Source organism: Pinus tabuliformis, chromosome 8 (genome assembly GCF_031772625.1).
Source record: "Pinus tabuliformis cultivar Carrire ecotype Pingquan chromosome 8, CPIR1, whole genome shotgun sequence".
NCBI classification, from domain to species: Eukaryota; Viridiplantae; Streptophyta; class Pinopsida; order Pinales; family Pinaceae; genus Pinus; species Pinus tabuliformis.
This window is the reverse complement of record NC_142294.1, coordinates 195,224,915-195,250,529: the sequence shown is the minus strand read 5'-3', so window position 1 is coordinate 195,250,529 and position 25,615 is coordinate 195,224,915. Positions and strand designations below refer to the sequence as shown.

The 25,615-nt window shown below is 38.8% G+C and overlaps 1 protein-coding gene across 3 annotated transcripts in view; it reads right to left on the bottom strand.

Moving 5' to 3' along the window:
- The window catches only part of CEST (death domain associated protein), a 276,089-nt gene that overhangs the window by 194,565 nt on the left and 55,909 nt on the right, over positions 1-25,615 (bottom strand). The gene's annotated exons all lie outside the window — the stretch shown is intronic.

Genomic DNA, 25,615 nt, shown 5'->3' with positions numbered 1-25,615 from the left:
TCCCTTCCGTCCCTCCCTCCGTCCAACACCTTCAAGCCCGAGCTCCCTCTCAGTCTTCCTTTGCCATCACTTTTCCTCCCATAAACCTACCGCTGCAAAGCAAAACTTATTCGATTCTTTGATTTTGATTTGTTTATATTTCATATGTATATTACGTTAGGTTTTATGTTTTATTTTTTATTTTGTTTAGTTTTAGGTTTGTAAATAGTGAGAATTGAGTTCAGATTCATTTTATTTTTTCAATTTGGTTTTATTTGTGATTTTAGTTTTGATTTCAAAAAAATCATAAAGCATTTAAAAAACCATAAAAAAAAAAAAAAAAAATCTCAAAATTTAAAAAAATCTGAAGTCTAAAACATTAAAAAATTTCCTTTCTTTTCTTTGTAACATTTGATTTAAAGTTTTTATTTTTGTTACTTTTTTTTGTTTTATTTTATTTTCTAAAAATCCTAAAAAAATCTTTAAAAAAACATTAAAAATTAAAAAATCTAAAAAATTAAAAAAATCTTAAACATTTAAAAACTCTAAAGAAATCTAAAATTTTTTGGTGACTTGAGAACTAAAACTGAAGTAAATTGAAGGAATCATGCTTAAACATTATAAATTTTTAATGTGGCCTATGGCCCATTAAAAATTCGATTCATTGACCCTTTCATCTATTTATTTTTCACATTAAATTAAGTTCGTAAGGAATAATTAAATTATTTATCTTAAGTTCCTTATTGTCATTTGGTGATTAAATGCATTTTTATATTTTTCTATGGTCGAGATGCAACAAATGTGTTAAATTATGCTGATTGCTGAAAAAAATTAATTAATTCTAGATCTGCGTTATTAGCAAAAATCATTTTAAATCTAGAATTTCTTGCATGTTAAAGTTTTGGGCATTTACATTGATTATTCATATTCATCACATATTGGAAAATTGTTCTGGATAGCTTGTTTTTACTAAATCTACGGTTGATTAAATATAAAAGGCATTGGTCTATAATTGTTTCTATCTTGTGGTCGTGTCTTGGTTACATTAACGTTTAATCTATTCATCTGAGTTAATCGAGATTCATTTAAATTCATTAAGTTCTCCATCATTAAAATCTCCTAGAGCCCATGATCCACAAGCTTTCTCATCCATTTACCTCAGGGACTACCCTCCTTGACTTGTCTAGGAGAGAGTTTAAACGGAGTGAGTAAGGATTAAGAGTGACAACCCTTACTCTAAGCGTTGTCGCGGTGCCTAGACACTTTGCACGACAACACATACCTCCTAGCATAAGCTAGGTTGATAAAAATCTAGGGCAGCCCTTCTCACCTAGCTTGAGGAGCTTGACAACTTTTCAGTGGTTAACAGGGTGACCTTGCAGTCATCAAAGCCACAGTATTTATAGCGCCGGAGGCATCGGATGATAGGCACTCAACAGAAGGTATCATTAATCAGGCTCTAGAATACTTCCTATTGACATCCTTCCCACAACCTACCTTGGAGCCCAACTTCAAAATAGTTAAGGGAAGGCCATACTTAGATTAGGCATATAATTAAAATCAACCAAGATCACTACATCTCACATAGGTCCTAGGACTTTCACATCATATAGGTTAGTTAATCATTCAAGCAGCGGGCGTTCATCCGATCACTTGGTTTCAATTTCCCATAAGCAAGAATTGTAACTCCATTAAGGCACTGGTCTCATACTTAAAATCTAATCTAATCATTAATCTTACTAAATTTAACCAAGTGACTAGACCACGCATCTGTGTCTCCCAAAAAAGTTGGTTTCCAACTTTTTTCCTTCACCTCATTCCATTGGGACTACCTGCCATAGCTTGTTGTTAGGAGACAGCTAGAACGGAGTGGGCAAGGATCAAAGTGATAACCCCCGCCTTGAGCGGCTGTCGTGATCCCTGTACAATCCGAAGGATCAGAGTGACAGTCCCCGCCCTGGACAATTGTCATGGCACTATTTCCAGGGACAAGTTTCTTGTTGTCGGGGTTTACAACAATCTTCATAATTTTCTCACCTTTTCATTTATCCTGCCAAGGACGAGTTTGCTGCCAAGGTTTACAACATTCTATTATCTTGTGATCTTTCATCCTTCATTCATTTGTCCTGCCAATGCCACAACATTTTTGGCGCCATTGTCGGGGACTATTTTATTGGACCTATTACCACTCAAACTAGTAGGGGACCTAGAGGGGATCTCTAAAGGGCAAATGCTAGATCAAGGAAAACAAATGGAGACTTAACCCACTGTCACCTCAGCCAAGGCTCCCTTCTATTTACGGACTTTCACAGATTGGAGGAGACTCGGTATATTATGGAGTCACCAATGAAGGATAAATCTGTGAAAGGATCTGGAGTGACCCAAGTAATCCTGCTCATGGAAGAGTTAGAAAATATAGCTTGCTTACTTTCTAAGCAAGGTACAATGTCTTCTAGGGAAAGCAAAAGAGGATTCAAGGGTTAGGTTTATGGGATAGGACTTATGAAGAAACTTCCCAATGCCTAAAATCCTTATTGTAATTAGTGTCCCGGATGGTTCTTGAAGAATTGTCTTTTCAAGGAATGGGACCACACGAGACCAAGTGGACCTGGTCAAAGATAGGGGGAATGAGTATAGCAACCAATGATGTTCTTACCCTAGAAAAGGTGGGGAAAGGATCAAAGAAAGAATCTTCACATGAAGGTGTTGATTTGATCCTATGAGGCACTAGCCTTGGGGATGCTAAGGCAATGTTTGATCTTGAAGCTAGGGCTTGGTTTTTCTCCCAACTCCACCATTGGAATGGCTTCAAAATTGGAGGAGACCTTGAGGGAACACCAACGCGGAAGACCCTAGGAGATCGAACTTTTTGGAGGGCTATCTTGTCAATAAATTGATGCCCTACTTGCCCCGACTTGAATAGACCTGGAAGAAGGTGAAAAAATGTGATTTTTGGTGACCATCTCTTGGTAGATCAGTGCCTTAATCTTTGGGAGAATGGAGTCTATGATGTATATGAGTAGGATTTCTTGATTCTCAATCAAGGAGGCCTCAAGACCACTTCGCTAGCCTTCTAGGTCAAGGAGAAGCAGTCTTGTAGCTTTTATACTTCGATGTGCAAAGGAAATGGATTATCAAGGTCAAATTCTTTGATAGAATTACCCCTAGGAGATTTCGTTCATATTACATGGCCCATACATTGAGAGATGTTATTATAGAGACAAAATTCCACAATTTTAAGCAGTAAATGTGTGCAGCAATTAGCCCTAGGACAACGAAAATCCTAGTCGAATGTATATGACAAAGTAAAACAAGAATAACATTAAAATCATGTACTTACATGTAACAAAACGCATCCAACCATTCACAATTGACAAGAGAGAAGCTCCAAGACAAGATGGACCAATATCCACACATCAAAATTCATCCATAAAACTCCAATTCATCCTTTAGAAAAAATGTGAAATTCTCAAGAGAGAGAAAAGATCCAATCCAAAGAGAGAGAAAAGATCCAATCCAAAGTGATGAAGAGCAAATGAACTCATCTCGGTTGCATTTATACACAAATTAGGGGTTCGAATTAACCTCCTTAGCCTACATAAGCCCCAAAAATAAAATAATGTTCAAATCAACTTTTGGTGACAAGCCCACCAAACTAGCTCACAAATGAAGTAAGCCTCTCAAGAGGTCAAATGATAATATATGCATGTTGTAGGGCCCTACAAAAGGCCTAACGAGGTCCATGGGTGCCACAATGAAGAATAGGACCCTCAAAAGCAGCAGACAAAGGGTTGGCCCCTTGTAATAACTTGTGGTGCTCCAAATGACATGTGGGGGCATAGAAGTGTCCTCATGGGGTTCCAAACAAATCGAAAATGCTTGTAGATTGTCCACAACGGCTAGGATGATGGTGCAGGTGATGTCACATCATCGTGTAAGACTTGGATCATCTGCCAAGTGTATAGTACAACTTTGGGGCTAGTTGGGCATGATGGATCAGGTGCATCTTCCTTGTCCAATAGGTGAACCATGAGCAATCTATGAATGGCTGTGGGGATCCATGGAGTGTTCTCTGCTGCTGTGGAGGCCCATGGCTCTCAACGCACACCCTACATGTGCCAATGTAGCCCTCTGAAGGATTACGACTTCGTATAGGGAGACCAAACCCAAAATGGAGACCATCTACAACCCTACATAAGATCTAATGCATCCCCTAGCCTTCCAATACAACCAGACATTAGAGAAATCGAGTAAAGGAGCTTACCAGTCATGGACCACAGGTGGGGACTTCATAATGGTTTTCCCTTCCATAATGGGCTTTGGGATGTGTCAATGCCTCCTAAACTCCAAATGGGATTTACCAAGCATCCTATTAAGTGGTTTCTACTTCTAAAGGGGATAATATATTCAAGGTACATCCTTCAAAAGGTTGTGGCGTGTGACACATAGGTGAATGAAGTAGGGGATGAGAAGGGGTTGCCCTGGGCCACATGTTGGGGTACAAGGGTAGCTAATAAGAGGGAAGCCCACACTTGGGTTTACAATGTATAGGAGGGAGCAATCATGGTACATGAAGTGCCTCAGCCTTGATTTTTCCACCCTTCTTTATATGCCATTTGCATTTTTTATGATTTTCTTTGATTAACTGCTTGAGGCTTAAGGGATAAGAGCAGGATGTATAAGATATAGCAATGAATACCCCCTTTTAAGGTAGGGTGGTTCATTGCCCACCAAGGGTTGGGACAATCATGGGTTCCTATATGATGAAGGAGGTTCATCAAACCTGTAGGAACCAGGGTGATGGCCATGATGATGGGGGAGAGCTCATGTATTGGTTATTGCCCATGTGCTGAATGTGTTTGTCTCGACCATCTTTTGCATTTTGTGGTACATTTCCCTGTTGAATGTGGCCAAATATGCTTTTATGTTTCTTTTTAGCTACATCAACCTCCAAGTATCATTCAAGTATCATTCCAGGCCATGACCCATGGTGTGGGCAAGGGGGAGGGGCAGGCTAACCCTATGTGGACCCAGGTGGGAGAGATGATGAATGGGGTAATAATGAGTGGAAAGGGGGTAATGTAAGCGGATAAGGGGCCGAGACCACGCAAGCAAAATCGGGTTTTCCCGTGAAATACCATCCCTAAAGCCAAATGGTCAATAAAAGAGACCCACTGGACTAGAATGCACGGTTAATATCCAAAAGGGGTCAAGGGGACAAGGGGACAGACCTAACCCATTCTTTCTGTCGAATCCCCCCATTAGTCCATACCCAAAAGTATCCATGATAAGCAAACTACAAATCTCAATTACCAAATGACAAGGCATACCTTTATGTTCGGGGAGGCCACCTTCAAACATATGATCATGGAAGATGGGCGACGGACCACATGGCTGGCTCAGGTAGCGGAGAAAAGGCACAATGAACTAGCTGGTGGCTGCAAGGGGTTGTTGGCTACCGGCTAAGAACCATCTTGGAGAAAAAAATTATCCTAGGGATATCACCCACATTATCTGGGCTCGATTAAACAAATTACATTCTAGTAAGTATTCAATTTTCTTAGACAGGAAGCCTTCTGTCTTCTGGATTTTCGAGACAGATTCATGTTCAAGTGGCGACTCCACTTCTTTCATTTTTTGCAAGAATTCCTGCTAGAGGATCGCCTCTTGTAGATTTCTTGATTTTGAACAAGGATATCTCTCTCTAACATCCATTAGCTTCCCTTTGCCCTTAAGCAAGTCATCATGGATAACTTATCCGCCCCTTCTCGTTTTACTAACACTCGAAGTTATCCTCATGACTTTCCAGAAGAGTAATATGGGGTTAAAGAATTAATAGAAATCATTAAAAGTATGCATGATGAGAAAAGAAATCAATTTAATGATATGCAGAATTACATAAAAAAATTGCTATAGAATGAGTTACAACATTACAGTGATCAAGAAGCACCATATTGTAGATCTTGTGACCAATTTCAGGATGAATCCACTTGTGCGGTTGCAAGAAGAATCCACGATAGTGTAAACATGTAATGCGATTATCTAAGGAAAAGAACAGTATCGGCCTAAGAAAAATTAATAATACAAATGTTATAATTTAAGACTCAACAAGATATTGGAAAGCATAAATGTAACAGTTGATGAAATGCATGGGCAAAAGACCAAGCAGGGAATTGTTGGACGAATTAAGGTCAACACTCCCCGTGTGTTTCCCAACAAGTGCCTAACAGCATCTCGAGGATCCATTAACTCAGGCAATGCGGTTGTTTACTAACACCTGTGGGCTTCGATGTAACAAAAATAGTGATTCCAACAAGTGGTATCAAAGTCAGTTCCTTTAGTTGAAGCCTAGCAGTTGGAAGGAAGATCTCAGAAAAGCAAAGATGGGAAAGTCAAGGAAGCATGCATCCAAACGATCAAAGGAAGTCTTCAATATTGCAATAGTTTCAAAATATGTTATAGCTAATGAAGAGAATCAAGTTGGTCCAGCTACTGAGTTTGATGAAACTAAATATGAAAAATGTGAAATCCAGAATGAAAGTCTATTTGAAAGCTCATGGATATTATGCATAGCATTATGTTGTTTCTATAAATACATCTAACGATGAATCAAGAAGGTACAATGCAAAAGCATTAAATGACAATCTAAGCATCCTGCCAGATTCGGTAAAGGCTAAAGTGGATCAATGCTGATCAGTGAAACATCTTTGGGAGAAGCTCCAAAGTCTTTACTTAAGGAAGCATGCAAGTCAAGATGAAGATGATGATGTTGATCATGGCTCAAATAGAGTAGATGCTCAGGTGAAAGAATTTGACGATGAAGAAGAAGAAGACACAAAAGTAGACATGGAGGGATAATTGTGTTAAAATTGGCAACGAGAGCCAAACTCCACATGGGTCATCTTATTTATGACCGCTGATATTTTTCTTGGATTCCTCTCTCCGAGAAGTGTAGGATTGATCTAAAGATCATCCGATTCCGACATGTAAAAATGAAGATATGAATTTATTTATATTATGGATAAATTGTCAAGGTCGACTAGCAAGAAAAATAGGGATTCAAACCCCCAACTCATCCTCAACGTTGCATATAAAAGGAGGAGACCTCAAGTCATTTTATCATCATCTCATCTTCTCACATCTCTCCCCACTTGATTGGGTACGCCAATCTGGGCAACTATCTCTCACGCGTGCGAAAGAAAGAGGACATTGTTCTATTTGACTGCGTTGACTAGCATTGACCGAATTTCAGAGGATGCATTTCAGGCTAGGTTGACTAGCATTGACCTCCTTTTGACTATAGATTGGGTGAGGTATCTTCTCCTTGGCAGGCCGCAGATCTGGGCACTAAAATCGAGGTGATTTGACCTCTCATTTGATTAGCGTTGACTGCCTTATGTCTGGTCGCAGTTTGACTTTCGTTGACCAACTTTTGACTAGACTTTTTCGAACCATTTTCTGTTGATTGGGCTTGTTGTTGGAGGCTGAAGTTGACTGGGTTTGACCGAGCTATTTAGAGGAAGAATTTTGCCTTGTTTGACCAGCGTTGACTTTTTTGGTTAGGGCTTTTCTGACACTGTCATAAATTATCAAATTTGTAAATTTGTACTCTCTCTCTGCTGAACTATTGAAGATTATAAGAAGAATTGATCAAGGGTTTCCCCACATTGGGGTTTGTCCCTGGCCGGTGTCACATCTTGTGTCCTCTTGTCTTGGCTTGTCTTCTACTGCTTATGTTTATGTTCTATCTGCATTTTACTATCATGTTGATGTGATTGGTAAACTAGATATTGATATTGGGCTAATAAAGAAATTGAAGTAAATTGCTCTTAGCATAGAACATACCATTGTTGTCTAAAATTAACAAATTGATCAATGCCTTAAGTGATATTAACAAAGCAAGGAAGCAAAATCAAATACTTGAAGTTTAAGTTATTCAAAAGAAAAAGGATCTTGATGCAAATCTAACTAAGACAAATAGGCTTGTTGACCACTGCATGTCAACGACCCATAGCGGTACACCCCATTTTTTGCAAAAGGGATAGCGCTTTATCAACGTGTCCGTGCCATTTGACTATCATCATCAGCCTGATCATGTTATATTGTAAACAATTTCTGCATGTGTAAATTGTAAATCTCAACCAATGTTGTGAAAAGCGCGAGCGAGATTAAATCGGCGCCGGGAATGAAGCAGAAAAAATCGGAAAATCGGGAAAAAAGCGGGAAAAAGCGTTTGGTACAAAAATATTCATTTTTTTTCATTTTTTTTCAATTTTTTTAATATCTAAACCACCTACAACATAAAATAAATACATTGACACATAAATATGATAAGAAAACTAATATATAAGATGTTTAATATCATTTCTAGCGCTAAAATCACACATAACATTAAATCATGTCCTGAATAGTAAGTCCTGACTCCTGAGTCCCAGCTCAGCCTCAAAATATCAACAAAAAATATGATAATGTATCTCATCATGTCATAATGTCATAGACTCATATACAATAAAATGAAAGTCTAATCCTATTGATTTCCTCTGCCCCTCTTGCGAGAAAATGTCACAGCTTTCTCTTTCCCTCTAGATGTAGATGCTGGTGCCTGTGCTGGTGGAAATGGCAGTGGAATCTGATGTGCTCTAGAAGCTGAAGAACTAGAAGTATGAGCTACAGGAGGTAGACCACGTCCTCTACTGGTCCTAGTGGTAGCCCGGGTAGGCGGTGTCACCTCCTCCTCCTGCTCCTCCTCCTCCTGCTCCTGCTCCTCCTCCTCCTCCTCCTCCTCCTCCTACTCCTCCTCCCCCTCCACTACATCCTGCACTAACCAATCATCAGCAGAATCCATGAGAGGCCTCTCGGCCTCAACCCTCCATGCAGCAGTGGTGTCAATCCCATCCAATGAGATGGCATCCACATCAGGTGTCCTCTCAAGTTGCCTCGCCCACAATCGAAGATTGTAGTAGACATAGACCATGTCATTAAGTCGTTGGGACTCCAACCTGTACAAAGATCATGAAATAATAATTAATAATTAATATTATAAAAAAAATATTGTTTAATGAATTCAAAAATTTATTTGGAAATTTGCAATATTTTAAATGTTTAAGTGTTAACCTGCTGCGCTTCTTGTTGTGTATTTTTTCAAATACACTCCAGTTGCGCTCACATCCTGAGGAGCTGCATGTTTGGTTGAGGATGCATACGGCAAGCTTTTGCCACCTGCCATCTTATATGTCTCAATTTGTTTAGAGATCTCTATACGTTGTTCTGGAGATTGCACCATCTTCTGGACACAGGATAAGAATCCATCCATGATCTCAGCATCAAAATCAAACCCACATGCATAAGAAAATGCAGGGTTCAGGAAAAGCCCAGCAGCATGAATGGGACGATGGAGTGTGTTGTTCCATCGCTCATCAATCACTCCCCATAGAAGGAGTTGTTTCTGAAACCCATCATCTCCCTTATCATCATAGTAGGCCCGAATGGCTTCTTTGTCCCTGTCCATGGCTTCATACAAATAGCCCATTACGGGTTTCTCACCATCAACCAACCGAAGAACCTTTACCAAAGGTTCAGTAACGGCGCACACCTCCTGCACTCCCGCCCAGAAGTCTTCCTGGTATGAAACTAGTCTGCATACGGCCTCTCCTTCTGGTTTGCGGCTCATTGACATAGCACGCCACTCCTCTGAAAGAAACATTCTCTTCAAATCCCACATAGAATTCAGGAGGGATTGAAGAGATATGAAAATCGTGGCAAACCGTGTAATGGCAGAGCGCACCAACTCTTTGTTGTTGGTGAATCTTCTCATCAAGCTAAGCACAGATGTATGATTATATATAAATTTTGTGATGCTTTTTTATGAGTCAACAATATCTTTGACAAAGGGAATTTTCCCTATGTCCTCTAACATCAAATCAATACAATGGGCAGCACAAGGTGTCCAAAATAAAGTAGGATGCCTGTCCATAAGCATTCTACCAGCAGCAACATAATTTGCAGCATTGACCGTTATGACTTGGACAACATGTTGTTCACCCACCTCCAAAATAAACACATCCAGCAAATCACATAAAGTTCTTGCATCTTTGATTTGATGAGATGCATCAACAGATTTGATAAACATAGTCCCCTTGGGACAACTAACCAAGAAGTTTATAAGGGTTCTCCCATTTTGGTCAGTCCAACCATCTGACATAACAGTGCATCCTGTTTGTGCCCATGATGCCCTAAAATCCTCCAATCTTTGGGTGCAGTCACGCTTTTCATCTTGAAGAATCCGGCCTCTGAAATCATGATAAGAAGGGATTTTGTACCCCGGGCCAACACTGGCAATAGCATCAACAATAGGTTGGAAAAATGGATTATTCCTTACAATGCTGAAAGGAATATCACCCCAGAGGAGAAATTTTGCCATCAACCTGTCAGCTTGTTCTTTTTCAGTTCTTTTTAGCATTGAACCGATAGATGGTTGTGAACCAGGTGTGGTTCGAGGAACAAAAAATGATGATGCAGCTACCGGATTGACTGATGCTGCAGTAGAACCAGTGCCACTTGGCCCACTTCCTTCAGCTGACCTTTTTAGTTGCCTTTTGAGTTCTTCTTTGGCCTCTCTAGTGTGCTCTAATTCTCCCAATGCTCTCAGGGCTCTTTGGATAAGTTCAGGATTTGTATTTATACAGAGCCCCACATCATGTCCAGGGATTTGTGCAAGGTGAAACTTCAACCTGTACACCCCCCCGCGTATGTCCTTTCCACACAACTTGCAATTCAAGTTTTGTCTATCATTCGGAGCTTTAGGTTCACCATATTCCCAGAAAGGATCCAATTTCCTTGGCATGTTTGTTTTTGAATTTTGAATTTGCAAACCTATGGGAAAACAAGGATTAGGAAATAGGAATTTAGGATTACAATTTAGCATTTACAAAATTACAAGTTACAAATTTCCAGAATCCAAAGTTCCAAACCCAAGTTACCCAACCAAATGGCAAATGCCAAAAACAATGAAAAAACATAAACAATGTTTAAAAAAAATGAAAAATAAAAAATAAAAAATTGGTTCCCATAGTCATACCAATTTACCCATCCCAAATCAATGAAAAAATACAAAAAATTCTTTAAAAACAATGAAAACAAAAGGAAAATGGTGCCCATATGAAGTTTCCCAACCAAAAACAATGAAAAACAATGTTTTTAAACAAGGAAAACAAAAAAAAATTAATCTACATACCGTTTTTATGGAGAAATTGGTGGTCTCCTCTTGAATTTGTCCTACAATCCCTTAGATTTCCTCACAAACCCTCCAGCTCCTCTCTCCAACACCTTCTCCTCCTCCTACGCGCGCCCACAGTGCAAATGAACAAAAAAAAATGAAATTCTCATTATAAAACCCGCTGCCGCGCGCCCCCGCGCTTTTTTCGAAAAAAGCGCTCGGAAAAAAGCGCTATAAAAAAAGTGCCGCTTTTTACCCATAGAAAGCGCGATTAAATCGCCAGAGGGAAAAAAGTGCGCGCTTTTAACAACACTGATCTCAACAGATCCGTGTCGTGTATGTAATTGCCTAGGTAAACCTAATTTTTTGATAGTGATCTACATTCTGGAAGGTTTTTTGTCTCACCGATCCATGATCGGCAGAGTTTTCCTTCAGCCTTACCCCAAAGCCGGAATGGATTTTGTCACCAGAATGTTAGGGGAGTCCTAGTGTGCTAGATTGAGTCTATGTAAAAGTGATTTGGGAATAATCCTAACTATTTGGTTAGGTTATTTTATTACAAATTGCTTGATCTGCTAGATTATATTTGTGTTGCAGAAATGGGTAGTCTGTGAAGGTATTGGTCACATGGGTTTTCCCCCTTGAGATGTAAAAATGTAAAAATCATGATGTAAAATGTCTTGAGGGTTAGAAAACATAATTTATCCCCTCATAGGTCCTAGGTCATAGGTAAATTTAAATTTTCCAAAGGTAAAATTCGTGGATCCTTTAAAAAATTAAATCTTAACTGGGTCCAAGGACTAAGGTTAATTGATTATTTTGCTAAATTTTATGTCTTAGGTCCCTGGGGTTAAGTCAAAGTCAAATTTTTGAGGAAATAAATGCAAAATTTTAGTTTTTAAATATATTAAAATGCATTTAATTGAAAAATTCGAAATTTTCTCAATATTTAAAATTTCGACGAATCAGATTAAAAGAAATTTTGATCTTCATCAACGGTCAATATCGCTTTGACAAAGATCACTCGAACTAGCCGTTGGGAAATTTATCTTTAAATAGAGGGTCAGTTGTCAATCGAGAGGATTCGATCTTGGAGTCGTGTGCTAAGTGAAAGCTCTCTTGTAATCGTTTTTTATGTGCAATAAAGAAACACTTTGGGGTTAATTTCTGCTGGTGTTACTCTTCGTGGGAATGTTGTAAGATGTTTTATTTTCATGCATAGATTTCCTTTTTAGCCATTAGTAGTAGCTTTCTGAAGAGTGGTTTAAGCACAGGTATCTTGCTTGATCCCTAGGGTTTGAACGGTAGTTTAAGTTTTGAATATAATGGTAGGTATCTCCATTAGATCTGAATTTGATTGTCGTTTTCTCTCTCTATGTTAATGGTTGAATTGAGTTGTGCAGGAAATTCTTGATTTTGAGATCACCTAGCGTTCGGGGAAGTTTTCAGTTGGACCAGCCAACTCCCGATCAGGGTTTTCTGAAGGGCCCAGCTTGATTGAATCCCGAGCTTATCATTAAAAATTCCATTGTTGATGCATGAAGGGTTTTCTCTGAAGCACCCCACTTTAAATTTAAAATTTTAAAAATATGTGTGGCATAATGATAGATCTGGCTACTTAGAGATTTTAGCTTGTAATTACTGTAATTATTTAGCTGGTTTTTTGGAGTTTTTAGTTCCATCCTTGCATATATTGTTTCTGGATTTTTTGTTTTTTGCCATTGCGGGTTGCAAATCTAAAGAGGAGATCATGTTTGAAACCTGAAGAGGAGATCTTGTTTGAAACCAGATCTAAGCCCTGGAAGGTAAGATCTGACCTCAGAATCAGCTCTTGCAGGAGTATTTATTTCAAATCTAGAAAAAAAAATTGGGGTTTTCATCAGGCAAATCTGAAGCAAAAAGATTTAAATTTTTTATTAAGATCTCAGGAGAGTTTTAAGGGTTTCCTGGGCCATCTGTCTGCAGCTGCTTGGGGCTTCATTTTTACAGAAAAATTTCGAAATTTTTTTTAATGTACTTTGTAAAGCACTTGCCAATATCGTTGCCCTGGACCTGCACATATTCCTCACGCAGTTCCCCTTCTCATTATTGCTTGACCTCATCATTTCCGCAGCACCCATCCCTCTGTCCAGCGTTCATCATCGTAGCCACCCTCATACGTCTCCCGCGCTCTTCCATCTACTGCTCCATTCATCGCACAACTCGCAGATAGCTCATTCAAGTTCTATCTCCATCAGATCTCTTACTCTCCCTGCGGCTCCTGTCGTTGAACAGTTCCTCATCCCACTGTTCAAAACCCTCGAGTCTCCTACACTGTCCTACCTCAACTCTCTCATCCGCTATTTGTTTTCTCTTTGCTATAGTCCAATCCGACCTATATTCCCTTTCACGCATAGCCGCTACCATTTCCGCTGCCATAACTACATCCATCACGCGTAGCTCCTTTCCTTGTTTCTGCGACCTCACACCTGCAAACGCATAGCAAACTCCTTCACGTTGCCTCCTCCACGTCCAGCTCGCAGTCGTCTATCCCTCTTCATCTGCCCTCGATATTTCCAAACGCTGCCCACATCCCCGTCCATTTCCTTGCAAATCTCTTCTCCCCATTGTCGTTCCTCCATGCTTCTGCCTGCTCACATCACTCATCCCCACCAGCGTACTGCCATCCCTCTCTATCTGTGGCCTGAACGACGTCTCTCTGCAACCATTGTTGACAAACCCGCAGCCTCCTCTAAGCTTGCGTGCTAACCCTTCAGCACTTCAACTCTTGCTGCTCACAGTTATTCCTCCTCGTCGTCTTGTAAACCTGCAAAGAGCAAGTGTAAAGTTCCATTTTGGTTCCCTCTTTATTTTTATATTTTTTTTTATTAGCATATGATTTAAGTTAGGGTTGGTTTAGGTGATTTTCATTTCATTTGATTCGTATATCGTTAGGCTTAGTTTGTCATTGACATTTCAAATTTTCATTTTTATTTTATCTTGTTTGAAAGAAATTTGAAAAGTAAAAAGATTTATTACTTTGACTCTTTTCATTTTCATTTTTACTTTCATTTTGATTTTTTTATTTTTCTTTTTTTTAAATAAAAAAATAAACATTTAAAAATCCTAAAAATCCAAATCATTAAATATTCCCAAAAAAAAATTACTTTTTTAGGTAGCATTTAGTCTTGCTAAAAATATCAAGAAATTCACCTAAGAAGTAATCAAGATTGTCAAATTTAAACTCCTTCTTGGTGTCTTTTGCACTAAGGTAAAAAATCTTTGTAGTGTTTGTCATTTCTCTATAGTTAGATGTGCTTGAATGTTTATCTAAAGATTAACTATTTGAAAGTGGTGAATCATTTTTTGAAACTCGTTAGCACTTAAATTTTGTGGTTATTTAAAGTGTTTATATCTCATGAAATTTAATTGCTAAGACACTGTGCATCTAGTGAAATTGATCGTTTTGCTTCAATTATTTGATGCTTGTTACATGTTAAATATTTTCAAGCAACGTTAATTATTTCATCAGCAGCAGCAAATAATCAATTACTTGGATCATTGACTCCATAAGGCACTGGTATTAATCATTTAAAATTTAATCTAAATCTTGCTAAGCCTTAAATCAAGTATTTGATTGCCTCGTTGTGTCTCCCGAGCCGGTTGATTCCCAGCTGGTTCTCCTTCATCCCATTTATCTATAGGGTCTACCCCCCTTAGCTTGTTGTAGGGAGACAGCTTAAACAAAGAGATCGGGGATCAGGGTGACAGCCCCCGATCTGAGCGTTGTCGCGGTGCCTGGACACTCTGTGCAACAACATTTTTTGGCGTCGTTGTCAGGGACCGATTTATTGGGCCTGGGCTTTACGACATTCGACATTCACCTTTCATCTTTCTATCATTCATTTTAGCCAGCAATGCCAACATTTTTTGGCACCGCTGTCGAGAACATTTTATTCTCAACGTTTCAACGACATTTCCTCATCATTCATCATTTCAATCATTTCATCTTTTCCGCCATCCATTAGCCTGTCAAGCAGCACAGCATTTCCTGGCATCATTTGATCTTCTCATCGCCCTATCTTTTGTCATCTCGTTAATTGTTTCATCTGCACCTTTGACACCTGGACATCTCGGTTCGTTTCTTGTTTGGGTGGCGACTCCATTTCTTTTCATTTATTTTTCTCAGACAAGAAGCCCTCCCTTATATCCGGTTGTTTGTTGTCTTTTGGATCTTAGAGTTAGATTCATGTTCAAGTGGCGACTCCACTTCTTTCATTTCTACAAGAATTTCTATTAGAAGCTTTCTTTTTGTGGATCTCTTGAATTTCTTGAGCAGAGGTCTCTCTCTATCATCCATTTGATCCCTCATTATTCATCATGGATTATCGTTTACCCCGTATCATTTTACCGATGTTCTCCATGATATTCCGGAAGTGGCCATTTATAAATTGTCTTTGTTCTCGGGTGGTGATTTAGTCGCTGTTAGAGAGCATCTATGTAGGTTTTCTCGTATAATGCTCATATATTGTAGTTCTCCCCAGTATGATCATGAAGATGTCAAAATGCGTTGCCTTTTCTTTAGAGGGTGATGCTTTGAATTGGTTTAATAATTGTCCTGAAGATTCTTTCGCTTCTTTACAAGACATCGTCAATGCTTTTAAAGATAGATATGGTTATCAAGACAACTCGCCTTGTGCCCCTAAAATTATGCAACAGAATGAAAGTGATTTTGTGAAGGATCCAGCTGTCAATGAAAGATTTCAAGACAATTCTCCATATCAGAATGTGCCATCCACCTGTACCATTGCAAATCAAATCCATGATAGTGGAAAAGCAGGGACAAATTGTCAAATAAGTCTCGACAATGAAAGGCAAAATCAGAAGCAAATTATAGAGGAACTAATGCGGCTGGTAAAAAGTATGGAGATTAATCAAGAAAAATTTGTAACTGATTACGTCTATGATATAAGAACTTTATGATATAAGAACTTTATACACCCACCTGGAAAAGCGAGATAAGGAGATGAAAACCATGAAAGCTAATCATGATAGGGAAATTAATTCTATGCAAAGAAAGTTATTAACTATGGATGAAGAAATGACCATCATGACATTTGATTATAATAATCAGTTGGCTACCATGCAAGCAAATCATAAGAAAGAGATAAACTATGCAACATTGCTTGATGACCATAAAGGCAAAGAATGACAAAGTAATAAAAGATATGGAAGCTAGTCAAATATGTCTTCAGAATAAGTTATTGACCATGGAGGAAGACCATGCCAGGGAAATCAGTGCTATGAAGGTTGAACACTCTAGCCAGATGGATGCCATAACGATACAAGTACAGAAACTCAACATCAGTCAGAGGATGAAAGAAACAAAGAGACGTCAATAGATCAGAAGCCTCCTTATTTGCTACAACAAGCTCCATCTTATTATGATGAGGTCATTTGTTCCATTGAAAAATGGTTAATTGAAGGTGACCTGGATAAAATTGAAAACGATAAAGATCATATGCAAAATGAAGAAAGACATGTCACGCATATCTTACATACTTCATTTGAGAGTTTTGAAACAGAATGTTCCACAAAGAAAAAACGCAAGAGAAAGAGAACGAGAAAGTGATTTAATGCATCAGATAGCCATAAACAGCTTGATTTGCGGATAGGAAAAAGTCCTATGTTATGCAGGATTGGACATGGCACATCCGAGAAGCAGCCGACAGATTTGCCTGCAAGCAGGCAAATGCTCAATATGCACTATATTGAACGCATCTGATGCCATGGGGCATCTTTTGTATTGTATTTCTAACCTTATGCCCTGTTATTTCAATGTTTCATTTTGTAGTTAGATTGTGTTTCTCATGTTGTTAGACTAGTTAATAAATGAAGAGCTTATATCTTTCCTGTGCTTAACGTTATATGATGATTTTTGGATGGATGCTACTTATGTTTTGTTGTGTGTTGCATGGATGCAGATTCTAGATTTTCACATTTCTACAGTGCAACAACGTGTCCCCAAGTAGAGCTAGATGTTGACCACTGCGTGTCAACGACACATAGTGGTACACCCCCTTTTTTCGCTAAAGGGATAGCGCTTTATGAACGTGTCCATGCCGTTCGACTATCATCATCAGCCTAATCATGTTATATTGTAAACCCTTTCTGCATGTGTAAATTGTAAATAATCTCAGCAGATCCGTGTCGTGTATGTAATTGCCTAGGTAAACCTAATTTTTTGATAACGATCTACATTTCGGAAGGTTTTTTGTCTCACCGATCCATGATCAGCAGAGTTTTCTTTCAACCCTACTCCAAAGCCGGAATGGATTTTGTCACCAGAATGTTAGGGGAGTCCTAGTGTGCTAGATTGAGTCTATGTAAAAGTGATTTGGAAATAATCCTAACTATTTGGTTAGGTTATTTTATTACAAATTGTTTGATCTGCTAGATTATAATTCTGTCGCAGAAATGGGTAGTCTTTGAAGGTCTTGGTCAAATGGGTTTTCCCCCTTGAGATGTTAAAATGTAAAAATCATGATGTAAAATGTCTTGAGGGTTAGAAAAAATAATTTATCCCCTCATAAGTCCTAGGTCTTAGGTAAATTTAAATTTTCCAAAGGTAAAATTCATGGATCCTTTAAAAAATTAAATCTTAATTGGTCCAGGGACTAAGGTTAATTGATTATTTTGCTACATTTTATGTCTTAGGTCCCGGGGTTAAGTCAAAGTCAAAGTTTTGAGGAAATAAATGCAAAATTTTAATTTTTGAATATATTAAAATGCATTTAATTGAAAAATTCAAAATTTCCTCAATATTTAAAATTTCGACGAATGAGATTAAAAGAAATTTTAATCCTCATCAACACTCGAGATCGCTTTGACAATGATCACTCGAACTAGCCGTTGGGAAATTTATCTTTAAATAGGGGGTCAGTTGTCAGTTGAGAGGATTCGATCTTGGAGTCGTGTGCTATGTGAAAACTCTCTTGTAATCGTTTTTCATGTGCAATAAAGAAAGACTTTGGGGTTAATTTCTGTTGGTGTTACTCTTCGTGGAAATGTTGTAAGATGTTTTATTTTCATGCATAGATTTACTTTTCAGCCATTGGCAGTAGCTTTCTGAAGAGTAGTTTAAGCACCGGTATCTTGCTTGATCCCTAGGGTTTGAATAGTAGTTTAAATTCTGAATATAATGGCAGGTATCTCCATTAAATCTGAATTTTATTGTCATTTTCTCTCTCTATGTTAATGGTTGAATTGAGTTGTGCAGGAAATTCTTGATTTTGAGATCACTGGGTGTTCGGAGAAGTTTTCAGTTGGACCAACCAACTCCCGATCAGCGTTTTCTGAAGGGCCCAGCTTGATTAAATCCCGGGCTTATCATTAGAAATTCCACTGTTGATACATGAAAGGTTTTCTCTGAAGCACATCACTTTAAATTTTAAATTTTAAAAATATGTGTGGCATAACAATAGATCTGGCTACTTAGAGCCTTTAGCTTCTAATCACTGTAATTATTTAGCTAGTTTTTTGGAGTTTTTAGTTTCATCCTTCCATATATTGTTTCTGGATTTTTTGTTTTTTGTCATTGCAAGTTGCAGATCTAAAGAGGAGATCTTGTTTGAACCCTGAAGAGTGTTGACATTTTGGCAGAGGTGTGGCCCTATGGTACAGGTGTTGTCCTTGATGGCAACTCACTTTGGTGTCAGACCTCAGTTCAGGCGCTCAGAATGAAGGAAATCTTGTATACGCAGGTTCACCTTGTCGAAGACGCGTATACACGCGGGTTATACGTTCAGAAGTCGAGTATGCGTATACACGCACTTTTATGCACAGAAAAGCGCGTACATGGTGGGAAACTTATTTTTGGTCCATGGTTGTTAGTCCTTGGAATTTGAACCTATGGTTTTGGACCAAGGTATCTCGTCAGAAGTGTTGAGCCCAGGTTTTGGGCCCTTGGTATTGGTTTATTATGGTTTTGGACCGTGGTATTGTGGAAGGCCTAAAACTATAAAAGAGGAAGAAGATCATGTGACAAGGCATCATCTGAATTATTATTGAATATCTGATAATGTACGAGATCTGAAATATTGGTGATTAGCATTGTGGAGCAGATCTGGATCTGAATGAAGGAGGAACCTTAGCGAAAAGAAGGATAAGTTCTATTGATGGGTCATAATCTCTTGGCTTGAATGATAATATCTTGCATGATTTTGATATGTTATATCTGGCACATGCGTGATCTATAAATCTGATAATTTGGGTTAATCAGTGCCTGAATACTTGAAAGAGTGAATTATGTTTGTAGATCTGTACGCAGGTTCAGTTCAGCTACAACGCGTATATACGCAGGTTCAGTGAAGGAAAACAGCATATACGCAGGTTGTTCCATACGCAGAAGCGTATGCACGCAGGTTTCAGGCCATTAAAGTAGCGTATACATTTTGAGTTGTGTTTGTGCTGCTTCTGTTTATTGCTGCAGTGCTCTGGGTTCAGTTTTGGTGTGTGGTACTGTTATTATGATCTGGGTACAGTCGTCAGAGAGGTGTTTATGTTGATTTAGTTTTGGTGAAAAAGTGATTGGTTGATGCAGAAATTCTTGATGGTTGATCGATGTTATTTGTGGATCCAGTCTGAAAATTTATGAAACATGGTCCTTGAAAGAAAGAGAAGGTTGTAGCCTTCTGTAGGCCAGCACCTACGTACTAGTATCTTGGCTACAAGAGCTAAGGGGGTTGTAGCTCCCTTCCAGGAGAAGCTGAAAACGAGAGAGAGTTGTAGCTCTCTGCAGGTTGCAGCCTGCGTAATGGTAAAAGGACTGCACCAGTACATTTGTAAAAAGAAGTTTCTAATTAAAAAAAAAGATAGAGACGAATTGCGGCAGGTGGTTTTCACCCACATTGGGTTTCCACCTTATATCTTGTGTTCTTGTGTGCGATTGTCTTTCTGCTCTGCTTTACTGTTTCTGGTTACTGGTTATTTGCTTCTGAATCACAGATTAATAACTGACATCTGAAAGATAAATCAAATTATAAGTCTGCTTTGTATACGCGGGTTTCTTTATCTATAGTTGCGTATATACGCGGTTTTTATTAAGAGAAGTAGCGTATATCGTCTGGAATTGAAAACGAAATATTTGACTTGATAATACTGATTCACCCCCCCCCCAGTATTATTTCCAACAATTGGTATCAGAGCAGGTCCTTCTGAAGAAGCTTGATCGCTTGAAGGAAGATCCTTCATCATGAGCAACTACGAGAGGGAAGCATCAATCAGGCCCCCGGTTTTTGATGGGACAAACTTCGTATATTGGAAGGTAAGAGTTACTGCCTATCTTCAATCGTTGGGTACAGAAGTCTGGGATATCATAGATACAGGATATACTTTTCCAGCAGCAACTCCTACAGATCCAGCTGAGAAGAAGAAATATGAAACAAATGCAAAGGCGGTCAATACTCTATTGGGATGTCTATCTCAATCAGAATTCGTGAAAGTTATGCAGTTAAAATCAGCAAAAGAAATATGGGACAAGATTGTCCTAAGCTATGAAAGAGATGATCAGGTAAAACGAGCAAAACTTCAAACCCTCAGGATTCAGTATGAAAATCTCAAGATGTATAATGATGAAAGTGTGGCTAACTATTTTCTTCGTGTAGATGAGATTGTTAATTGTATGAAAAAATTGGGTGAAGAAATAAAAGAGGCTGTTGTGGTTGAAAAAGTTCTAAGATCTTTGTCCCCTAGGTTTGAATCTAAAGTTTCTGCAATAGAAGAAAAGGAGAATCTACAAAGCCTTAAAATGTCACAGCTACACGGTATTCTAACTGCTTATGAAATGAGGAAAGTAGGACCATCAGACAGGAGAGAAGTTGCTTTCAAGGCTTTAGGCAAAGACGAGTACTATGAGTCAGGACGTGTGTCAGAAGAAGAAGAAGAATCAAATTTTGTCAGAAATCTTCAACGAGGTATTGGACGGTTCCGAGGTAAGTTACCTTTCAAATGCTTTGCTTGTAGAAGAGTCGGTCACTATGCTGCCAAATGTCCTCACAAGGATAAGATTGACAAAGGGAAGGAACCTGTTAGATGGAACAAGAAACAGAATGCAAATAAGAAAAGCTATTACACTCATGAAGATAGGCTTTTGAAGATGATGACTACATGGATGCTATAGATGTAGAAGGTTTTTCTGAAGAGATGACTAATCTCAAAATCTGCTGAGAAGAGAAAAGTGCAATTATTGAGGCTCTACAATATCAACTGGCTGAAAGGGAAAAACATCTTGAAAAATTGGAATGTGAAATTGTTTGTCTTAGAAAGGAGATTGAGAAAACAAAAGCTATTAATCTTAAATTTGTTAAAGGATCTGAAATTCTGGATGAGATTATCAATGTGCAACGTTCTCCACTAATCAAGACAGGTCTGGGATATAATGGAGAAACATCTCAAGCTTCTACCTCCAAAAGTTATCTTGATGTAGCAAAGAAGAGCAAGCAAAAGCCTAATAGAAATCATCAGGTAAATCAGGGACAGTTTACCTCAAGAACGAATAAAGACTATCAAGAAAATCGGGGACAAGCTACCTTAAGGACAAACAGAAGCTACAATCAACCACAGGTAAAATCGTCCCAATTTGCCTCAAGAATGGATGTCAGTAGAAACTACAATCGATTGGATGATAGATTTGATAATCGCAGGAGTTTCTTCAATGGCCAATGTTTCTCTTGCCATAATTTTGGTCACAAAGCAGCTCAATGTGTTGCCTATAAGACAATCATGACTAGAGAAGCTCAAAAACAAAGGAATATGAATGGAATCACGAAAAGGACTTATAACAACTTTTTGGCCCTTGAAAATGAAGTTGAATGTTCTATTTGTAATAACTTTGGTCATGAAGATTCTGAATGCAGGAGCAGGTTTTGGAAGACAACTCAGAAGGAACATACCTCAAGTGCCAGAACATGGAGAATGAAGGAACCACAACCAGAAAGATGTGGGATAGCCTTCTATGCAGAAGGACAGGAAAATATATGGTATATCGACAGCGGATGTTCAAAGCATATGACAGGGGATAAAGAAAAACTTGAATCATATACTACAGTAGAAAAGGGGAAGAAGGTGTCTTTTGGAAATGATACCCCTGCAGCCATAAAAGGAAAAGGCACTGCTCAGTTGAAAGAACAGGTCAAAGCTGGAAATGTTTTGTATGTTGATGGCTTGAAGCATAATCTACTAAGTGTTAGTCAGATGTGCGATCAAGGAACCGAGGTAATATTTCGATCAAATGGATGTAGTGTTCGTGATCTTGATACAGGAGAAACAGTGATCAAAGGCAGAAGAACTCCAAATAATCTATACATATTTGAAGAAGGACAACAACAATGCTATTTAAGCAAGGATGATGAACACTGGTTATGGCACCGAAGGTTGGGGCATCTAAGCTTTTCACAAATAAGGAAAGCATGCAAATACCAGGCAGTTCGTGGTCTTCCAGATATCAAAATTCCAGACAACACCATATGCAAATCATGTCAGTTTGGTAAGCAAACCAGAACTAACTTTCCTAAGAAGGAAGGATCAGCTAGCAAGCCTCTTGAGCTAGTCCATACAGATGTATGTGGTCCATTTAGGACAAATTCACCTCGAGGAGAAGAATACCTTATACTATTCATTGACGACTTCTCCAGGTTTGTTTGGTTAGGACTTATGAAGCACAAAGACGAAGCATTTGAAAAATTCAAATCCTTCAAAGCCTTGGCTGAAAATGAATCAGATTACAAAATTGAGTGCCTCAGGTCCAACAGAGGTGGGGAATTTACCTCAAATGAATTTTTTGATTTCTGTGAAGAACATGGAATAAGAAGGGAATTCTCTACAGCTAGGACTCCTCAGCAAAATGGAGTGGCGGAAAGGATGAACATAGCAGTCCAACAAATGGCTCATGCTATGCTTGATGAGTCTGGAACTCCCGCAACCTTCTGGGGTAAAGCTGCATACGCAGCGGTTGTTATTCTCAACAAAACAAATGTCCGAGTGAACAGCACTCAAACTCCTCATGAGCTCTGGTATGGTGAAACTCCTTCGGTAAAGCATTTCAAAAATTTTGGGAGCAAATGCTATATTAAGAATACTGATGAGCAGCTTGGCAAACTTGAACCTAGAGCAGATGAAGGCATTCTCCTTGGTTATTCTCCCTACAGCAAAGCATATAAGTGTTACAATAAAAGGCTTGGAAGAATTGTTGACAGCATTGATGTAGTGGTTGATGAAAAAGGATACATCCCTAGGGAAGTGAATCATGAAAATATCAATGAGGATGAAGACTACTCTCTAAATCAGATAGATGATGAAGAAGAACCCCAAGAGGCACCAGAGGAACAGATAAGGATAGAAGAAAAGACTCCATCCAGGTACGTTCAGAAGAATCATCCAGAATCTCAAATTTTGGGGCAGAAAGAAGCAGGTATACAAACAAGAAGAACAATAGCAGAAGCTTCAAGCTATTTGGCATTGCTCTCTTCCACTGAACCGCAAAATGTAAAAGAAGCATGCAAAGATGAGTGTTGGGTTAAGGCAATGGATGAAGAGCTTGAGCAGATCGAAAAGAATAACACTTGGGAGTTGGTTCCTAGACCAAAAGACAAAAATGTCATAGGAACAAAATGGATCTTCAAAAATAAGTTGAATGAAAATGGGGAAGTGATTAGAAACAAGGCCAGACTTGTTTGCAAAGGGTATGCTCAACAGGAAGGAATAGACTTTGAAGAAACTTTTGCTCCCGTTGCTAGACTTGAGGCCATTAGAATGTTCCTTGCTCTCTCTAGCTTCCAGAAGTTCAAAGTATTTCAAATGGACGTAAAATCAGTCTTTCTGAATGGAGACTTAGAAGAAGAAGTGTACATAGAGCAACCAAATGGCTTTATCCTTGGGAATGATCCGAATCTTGTATGCAGACTTAAAAAGGCTCTCTATGGACTTAAACAAGCTCCAAGGGCTTGGTACTATCGTTTGGATAAATATCTTCATCAACAAGGTTTTTCAAAAGGATCAGCAGATAGCAATCTCTATATAAAAATTGAAAATAACAAATTGCTAATACTTGTTGTGTATGTAGATGATATTATCTTTGGAAGCAATGAAGAAGCTATGAGTCAAAGCTTTGCCTTGGTGATGCAGAAAGAATTCGAAATGTCCTTGCTTGGAGAACTGACATACTTTCTTGGATTGCAAATCCAACAAAATGAAGGCGGTATCTTCTTGTCTCAAACCAAGTACCTCAAGCAGATTCTGAAGAAGTATGGCATGGAAGATTCAAAACCAGTATGTACCCCCATGGTTACAGGATGCAGCCTCAGTGCAAATGATGAATCGGCAGCAGTGCATCAACCAACCTATAGATCTATGATTGGAAGTCTTCTTTATTTGACAGGTACCCGACCAGACATCATGCATGCAGTGGGAATAGTTGGAAGATTTCAGGCAAATCCAAAGGAAACTCATCTTCAGGCAGTCAAGAGAATCTTCAAGTACCTTCAAGGAACTCAAAACTATGGCTTATGGTACCCTAGAGATACAGATCTCACACTTCATGCTTACACAGATGCAGATTGGGCCGGAAGCGTGGATGATAGGAAGAGCACAAGTGGTGGTGCATTCTTTATGGGTTCCAGATTAGTATCTTGGTTCAGCAAGAAACAGAGTTCGATTGCTTTATCTACAGCTGAAGCGGAATATGTGGCTGCTGCATCTTGTTGCACTCAACTTCTTTGGATGATGCAAACCTTGCAGGATTTTCAAATCACATGTACTCCACCTGTCTCTATCTTATGTGATAATACAAGTGCAATAAGCATTTCAAAGAATCCTGTCATGGATTCAAAGACCAAGCACATACCTATCAAATATCACTTTCTACGGGAACAAGTGCTTGAGCAAAAAGTCAAGTTGGAGTATGTTCCTTCTAAGGAACAAATTGCCGATATCCTCACCAAACCACTGCCCAGGGAAACTTTTGAATATCTCAGACAGAAGCTGGGAGTAGTTGATGCTTCATCCTGCTGTTGAAGCTTGTCTGTATCAAAGAAAAGTTGGTGTACGCGAGTTGGATGAGGGGAATCCGCGTACATACGCCGATTTATGTAGGTGCAGTCGCGTATCTGGAGAAAACCAGCAAGAACAGACTCTGGTTGAAGAGAGTCTGATATGGGCCTGTCAGAGACCATCAGGCACGGGTTCAGGGGGAGCAGATAATCTTCTAATAATGCATTGTTGGCATTACCTTAGAAGCTCTTGGTTCTAGTACTCAAGCTGTTTTTGGTTCAGGTGGATCAGCTGCAAAAAGGAGATCAGAAGGAGAACATGGTTGCTGATATATACAGTGATTGTCAGAAGCTGCTGATAATAGTTATTGGTCATTTGCATAAGTCTTGATATTTC